Source organism: Hippocampus zosterae, chromosome 14 (genome assembly GCF_025434085.1).
Source record: "Hippocampus zosterae strain Florida chromosome 14, ASM2543408v3, whole genome shotgun sequence".
NCBI classification, from domain to species: domain Eukaryota; kingdom Metazoa; phylum Chordata; class Actinopteri; order Syngnathiformes; family Syngnathidae; genus Hippocampus; species Hippocampus zosterae.
The window spans coordinates 14591849-14599653 of record NC_067464.1 but is presented as its reverse complement, the minus strand read 5'-3'; the positions used below and the strand labels follow the sequence as shown (position 1 = coordinate 14599653).

Genomic DNA, 7805 nt, shown 5'->3' with positions numbered 1-7805 from the left:
ACGGAAAGGTTATGTGGTCAAAATAAATACTCGCGCAAAGAATGTCACCACCCTCCGGTCGAGGGCACTATTAGCAACTTTCACAAACATTGTTATTTACTGAACTATTCACCTGCTTTACATGCGTGTCGCTTTAGACGATCAGAAAGGTGTGCTACATATCAAAACAACGAGTTTACGTGAGGTTATTTATCTCTTTCATAAAAAAAATACAAATTAAATATAAAACATTATCATTCAAATCGGCAGAACGCTTCTGACAACACGTGAACGCCCAGCACACGTCGGGGCGTCGCTGCGTGACGTCGTCTGGGGTATAAATATGGGCTGGGCTTGCAATTGGAATCATCTTGCCACTATCTACCTTCATTGCCTCTTGGACGCTCAAGGTTCTTTTCGGTCCAAACAAGATGAAGCTGTGTGTTACCATTGGTGTTTTCCTCATGGTTCTTGCGCTTTCAGCCCAAGTAAGTTGAAAACTTTTATTTTAGTTTTTTTTAATTTCAAGTTGAACACATTATTAACTCAACTCGGAGTGGCTTTGTTTCTCACAAGCGGACGCCCGTTGCGTTCATTTGTGGTTAACTAGGCTTTTGGCGTTGACGGACAGCAGTGTCAAATTAGTTTAAGTTGGGGAACAGACATTTTGTCTGCTTCTCAGATGTGCGCTCAAAATAATGAAACGCTAAACTGCATACTCCCCACCCAAGCCGTCATTTGAGAACCATTCAGGTGTTTTTCTGGTAAGGCTGAGGCTAAACTTGCCTAATTCCTGAATGGAAGACTATTTCAGTGGAGGTGGTGCTTATGACACTTATTTGTCTGACTAAAAGCACGATTAATACTGGGTGCCCATTTATTTTAAACGTTTTTTTTTAAATGGCTGGCACTGATGATTCATATAAAGTTATGTAAACATTTTGAAACGGCAACAAAATTAATATCTGCAGACAAATCTTTTAGATGTATGCAGAAAAACTTTCGTGTTCCTCATTTGGTTCTTTGTTGGTTTGTGTGATTTAAAAAAAAATCCCTATTAATTCCTCAATGATGCCAGCTCTTCGTAGAGGAACATTGTGACTTACCGGTGTTTATTAGCAGCCGAAACTTATTTGCCCGTTTCTATTTCAGGTGGTCGTTAACACTGCGACAACTTTGGCTGCATCCACCATGAGCCCAGCCCCAGCCAACACGACTGTCATGAACGCATGCTCCAGGATCAACCCCTCCAATTTGCTGGCCCTCTCCTTTGTCCCTCTGTTCTACAATACATGGTGCTGATGCGTGCGCTAAGAGCCCCTTCACTGGACATGAAGAGTTCAATGGCCATGCCACTTGGTTTGTCCAAAGATGAGACGCCTGGAGTTTGATGGTCTGAATGTGCAGCAGAAGCTTTGTCAAGTCGTCAAAGTCTTTCATGGACTGGACTATCACCAGGAAGTAACGCACTGTGTGCTGTATAATATTTGGCAATGTCTTTGTCTGAAATGTCCAGTGAGTGTGTCCCCTTTTTTTCTATATTTTTTTTTAAATGTAAAGGGATGCTAATTAACCTTTGTACTTTTGAAAATCTAACACATTGAGTGCTTTTTAGGTCTTGAAATATTTTGTAAATTCAATAAACATTCTACTTGGTGACTTTGGCTGAATTTGTAAATGTTCACTTGGGTTTTGTGACATGCAACTTATTTTCCACACTCTCGGGCACGCCCAAAAGTCTTCAGTTTTCTTAAAAGCTCATGGCGTGCCTTGTGGATCGCCGAAATGACCTCGGTAAGGTCGACCCCAAGATGGCGCTTTGCTGGAGACGTGCTTGCAACGTTATAACTTGCTGTTGGTTCAGTGAACGGCGTCACAGCTTCAATGTTTTTGTTGCCGCTCTGAAAAAAGTTTTTAAAACTCCCATTAATGGGTTTTCATTCTCAACACCGGTCCATCTTTGTCCTTGTCCGTGCCTTTTCTTCCGTTCGAATCGAGAGGCGTTTGTGACCGCCTCCGAAAAACTAACGTTTCCTTCAATGAAACTATGAAAATTGAAAATGATGCATTAAAACAAAGTGAAGCGAGGAAATCAAAAAATTCTCTTGCGCCCCCCCCCCCCCCCCGACAGAATTTATCAAAGGGAAAACATGACAGTCCAGTCCCAAACATTTAACATCTGATTATTCCTTGATAAGGTCGCTACAGCTAGGACTCCGGTCTCAAATACCGCATCTGACCCCTCTGTCCATGTTCCATGTTCAGATGTACTAAATTCTTTTGAAACTGTGTCCTTGGTGCTTTTGGAGGATGTAGTTTGCCAGACGAAGCCATCTGGCTCCCCTTGCGACTTTCTTCCCTCGCACTTCTTTCAGGAGGTTCTCCCGAGTGTTGGTGCATCGGTCTTGGATATCAACAGCAGCCTCTCTTCGGGTGTAGTTCCCCAACAGTTTAAACATGCTGTGGTCCAACCCTTGATTAAGAAACCTGGTCTTGATCCAGATGTGTTGTTTCAGGCCCATTCCCAAACTGCCTTTCATTTCCAAAATTCTGGAAGAAGTGGTGCACATGCAGTTGAAACTTTTCTTGGATGAAAATAAAATCTTGGAGGTCTTCCAGTCAGGTTTCAAGATGATGCATAGCACAGAGTCAGCCCTGTTATGCGTTTCTAATGACATCCTCCTGGCAAATGACTCTGGAGACCACGTGTGTCTAGTTTCATTGGACTTAACTGCAGCATTTGATACAGTGGATCACACTGTTCTGCTGACTCGTTTGCAGCACTTGGTGGGCATTGGCGGCAGTGCTCTTTAGTGGTTTAGGTCCTATCTAGCTGACAGAATCTTTTGTGTCAGCCAAGGCTGCTCTGAGTCACGCACTGCTCCCCTGTCATGTGGTGTTCCACAGGGCTCAATTCTGGGGCCTCTGCTGTTCTCGCTGTATCTGCTCCCATTGGGTTCCATCTTAAGGAAACATGGTATTCCCTTCCACTGCTATGCAGATGACTGCCAGATCTATGTCCCACTGAGCAAGAAAGACGCCTTCTCATTAAGGCCACTCCTATCCTGTCTGGAAGAAATCAAAACCTGGTTGGCACAAAATTTCTTGAAATTCAACGAAAAGAAGACAGAGGTGATATTGTTTGGTCCCAGTGGCCCTTGTACATTCCATCCTGTAGACTTGGGCCCCGTCTCCTTATCTTAAGTCAACAGTCTCTAACTTGGGCCTTAAACTGGACAGTGATTTCAAATTCGATCAAATTGGTGCAGTTGTTAAATCCAGCTTCTTTCACCTTAGACAGCTGGCTAAAATAAAACCTCTCCTCTCACATGAAGACTTTGAGACAGTAATTCATGCCTTTGTCACATCCTGGCTTGATTACTGCAATGCCCTTTAATTTGGAGTCAGCCAGTCCTCCATTAAGCGCCTTCAGCTGGTCCAGAATGCCGCTGCTCGCCTCTTGACTGGTACTCGTAAGAGGGAGCACATAACTCCTACTCTGGCATCCCTTCACTGGCTCCCCATTCATTTTAGAGTTATTTTCAAGATCCTCCTCTTTGTTTTCAAATCTCTGAATAATAACCTGCTCCGGTTTCCTCCCACATTCCAAAAACATGCGTGGCAGGCTGATTGAACACTCTAAATTGTCCCTAGGTGTGAGTGTGAGCGCGGATCGTTGTTCGTCTCTGTGTGCCCTGCGATTGGCTGGCAACCGATTCAGGGTGTCCCCCGCCTACTGCCCGGAGACGGCTGGGATGGGCTCCAGCACCCCCGCGACCCTAGTGAGGATCAAGCGGTACGGAAGTGAATGAATGAATGAATGAATGAATGAATAATAACCTGCCCGGCGCCTCAGGTCTGTGGACCAGACATTATTAGAAGTACCAAGAACTAAACTGAGGCTATGAGGGGATCGAGCCTTTACTGTTGCTGGTCTCTCTCTCTGGAATGACCTCCCAATGAACATTCGGCAAGCCTCCTCACTGCCCATCTTTAAAACCCTCCTCAAAACTCACTTGTATTTGGCTTTCGACTCAGCATTACTTTGATTTGTTCTTGGTTTTGCTGTTCGGTGCTTTCTACCGCCTTTATTACCGATTTGTCTTACTGTTTATTGTGCATGTTAAATTGCTCCATGTACAGCACTTTGTATGCAGCGATGGCTGTTTGAAAGTGCTCTATAAATACTGTTGACTGGACTTGACTTATATGGTGCCATATTAATTTTATTTAGTATAGCATACATAGATAAAAGTGGAAAGATACTGTAGAGCTGTACCATTACTCTTTATCTCTGTGTACATAATAAATAAACATCACCTACAGATACATTGACTGGTAAAAAATGCTTGATTCCTTCTGTATACTGTAGATATTACGCAAATGGCGGGAAATAATTGTGAAAGCTCAGAATCAGGTTCTAAAGGATTAATGTTTTGCTAGGTGGTGCTCTTATCATGGAGCAAATAGGAGGTGTTCACTTGTGGCACTGTCCTGCCTCCTGATTAGCATTTAGCGTAACTAGTGTGACCAGTGAGCCATTAGTGTTTCACATGTTGTACAAGTGAACATTTTGCCATCACTAGTTAACTAGTTAAATCAAACGACCATTTAACTAGTTGACTAGTGAGTAGGGTGGCATCCACTAGTTTCACTAGTGCGACATTTTGACTTCTCTAGTGGAACTAGTGAAGTCAAAATGTCGCACTAGTGGAACTAGTGGATATTTGGGGCATCACTGGTGAGCAAGTAACATTTTTGGACTCACTAGTTGGATATCAAGGCTTTAAAGGTCTTAAACTAGTGCACTGTCAATGTTTTATCCTCCACTAGTTAACTAGTGGGTATTTCAGCTCCCACTAGTTAACTAGTGCACTAAATCATCGGCCACTAGTTAACATGTTAGAACAATCCACGTTTCACTAGTTAACACTTTTTAAACCGAACTAGTAAACTAGTAAGACTTTGAACCTCACTAGTTTGGTCTAGTGGGCCACTAGGGCATAAAAAAGCTGACTAGCTGGGAAAATCCATCTGCTTGTGTGCTTCCAGGTGTCACTAGTTAGAATTTTGTCAGCACTAGTTGGACAAAAGTGGCACTAGTTGCCAAAAATGAGTGGCTAGTGAAGATTTCTGTGCAACTAGTTCGACATTCGGTGTCACTAGTGTGGCCGAGTGTCGAACTAGTGCTGAAAGAGATCGAACTAGTGTAACACACTTATGTTTGATATCAGAGATTTGGAATAAATGCTCAAATGGCTTGCCATAGTGCCCCACTGATCTGACATGTGACGAACGCGTGGTTACGCAAGTGTAGCTAACGAGCTAATATGCTAATCGCTGTGCATAAATGTGAATTAAACAATAGGAACGCCCCATTATGTAAATACACGCTGAACACACCCCACAAATTAATAATATGGCATACATTTACATAAAATATTTACATACAGGCTGTGCTTGGCCTACGACACGAAGTTGCAGTCCATCGTTTGGAGGTTCCCCGTGTAACGTTCAACCGGAAGTGTCTCACCCCATAAAGTCAGGTGTGCCCTTCACAATAACGAATTAACCTTACAAAATAAAGCAGCTTTGTAGTTATACAAAATAGGAACCAAACGTAACATGGCTCTTCAGGAGCCGGAACACAGACCCTCAGTTTTGCTCAACTTTGCTAATGGGTAAACATTTAAATGAAAAGGCCCGAGGTCGCTATTGTGACAAAGTCAACCAGCTATAAACAAACAGCGATAAAACACAATGGAGGCTCAATAATTGACTTTCAGCAGGTGAATAATTTCTACACTGACCAGTCCAGCCTCTACCTGCCGGTTGGACAAAGGGGCTCTTTCCAAGAGTGACGCATGGAATTCACTGGACTCCACATTGATTTGGTTTTGTGTGGGAATTGCCTTCCAACCCCAGTTTAGGACAATGGCGGCATTGTCCAGCTCATCTTATCTTCTGAAAAACAGACTTCATTGGGATGTGTGCCACATAGCGCCCATCTCTCATTTCTTCCTTTTACTTCCTGCCGCTACTATGCATACAAGTTTCTCCTTTGGCTTTCTCATATCTTAAGCCAAGAACACCGACTTTTGGAACTTGCTGTGGTCACATTCCTGCAGCTCGGTAGCAACTCATGGATGCAGGCGGAGGGTGGTCAGGTGATGGGGACAAGACTTGTGTTTTAGTTGACTAACAGAGTGTGACCACTCAAAGCTCTCTTCTACTTCCCTTTGCCGCCAATGCACACATTCCCTGAAACTGAAGGAAATCTGAGCTGGGGTGTGTTGACAAAGTGGGGGAGGAAAGCAAACACGACAGGTTTGGGTTCAGGAAGATGAATGGCTTGAGATTTAGACATCAAAACTAAAAGCGTACCAAATCCGACAATAAATTTGTAGATATACCGGTACATTGACTCTCTGGATTGAGTGAATTGGTTTACAATATGAATTTTGTCTCACAAAGCAATCTCATACCACACACTTAATAGTTTTTTTTTTAATCATCAATGCATTCAGACCTCTGTTACACCTCTTCATTTCTCTGAAAATTGTGGTTTACCCAGCATGAAACTAACAGCAACTGACAATTTTCAGGAAACGGATGTTCTTCCCACGAACTGAGTTTGGTTTGCATTGTGTGCAAACCACAGCTCATCCCAACGGTAGAGTCGATCATAAGATCGAGACTGATGCACAACATAGTTAATTGTAAGAAAACTCTTACTCTACCGACAATTATGTCTCACAACATTGAATCACTAAACGCCATGTTCACGTATACCGTTTAATTTTCTATACTCGCCAGTATGAGGAATGCCTGTTTTTGTTCCATCATAACAGTATCAGCGTGGTTGGGTGTTGTTGGTATTTTAGAACTTGAGAGCCTTGACCTCGAAGCCATGAAACATGAACCACAACACAGGTTGTACAAGTCAAGTGCACCATCTGTGACCTCGGACCCCACTCATTGTCACTCTCAAGTGGGATCCTCATACAGTCAAACCTCGGTTTTCATCCATAATCCGTTCCAGAAGGCTGTTCGAAAACCGAAACCACCTTCTTTTTAAAATAAAAATGTTTCCTGAACACGTCTGCTCACAATGGAAAACAACACGAGGAAGCGTCACTTCCTCGTCTAACCGAGGAAGCGTCACTTCCTCACGTAAGGACGGCGAGGGGAGTCAAATGGTGCATTCAAGTGTCCTCAGTTTGTTCGAGAACTGAAATGTGTTCGTCATCCGAGGCACAAAAAACTAAAAATTTTTGCTCGAAAACCGAATTGGTCGAGAACCGAGACGTTCGAAAACTGAGGTTTGACTGGATCTTTAAAACTTTTTTTTTTTTTTTTTTTAGAAAATTGAAAATTTGTATTTCTTGAGCTACTCAACACCAGCGACAAATCAGTGAGCAGGTAGCAGCACCTTGTATTGAATGACTCCCTGACATGATGCTTCAGTGGGCATGTCAACTTTGTTTGAGGTACTTATCTTATTCCACAAACCCCAAATATGAGATAAGGCAGCAAAAACATTTCCACAAAATGTGGTCACATTTAAGCAGAGTGGCCAATCATTTGGCTGCCATCTGTACGCTTCGTGGCCCTGCTGCGAGTTTGCTGAAGATAAAGTTTTGCATGACCTGCTTCTGATGCTGCATGCAATGTGACTTATTTGTCACTCAGGAAGCTGTCACTTTACCTCAGTTTTTGGAAATGACAACATAACGCTATTTTACACACACACACATCCTTCACTTTTGCAGTGTGCACCTTTGACATCTCCAAAGATACATGAACATCATACATTACAAATGAAC

At 42.9% G+C, this 7805-nt stretch overlaps 1 long non-coding RNA gene across 1 annotated transcript; it reads left to right on the top strand.

Annotated features, from left to right (window-relative positions):
• The first annotated feature begins 92 nt into the window (after positions 1 to 92).
• LOC127615139 (uncharacterized) lies at positions 93 to 1638 on the top strand. Its single transcript, XR_007966825.1, has 2 exons — positions 93 to 467; positions 1132 to 1638. It is a non-coding gene; the product is annotated as an uncharacterized LOC127615139 (long non-coding RNA).
• Positions 1639 to 7805: the final 6167 nt, after the last annotated feature.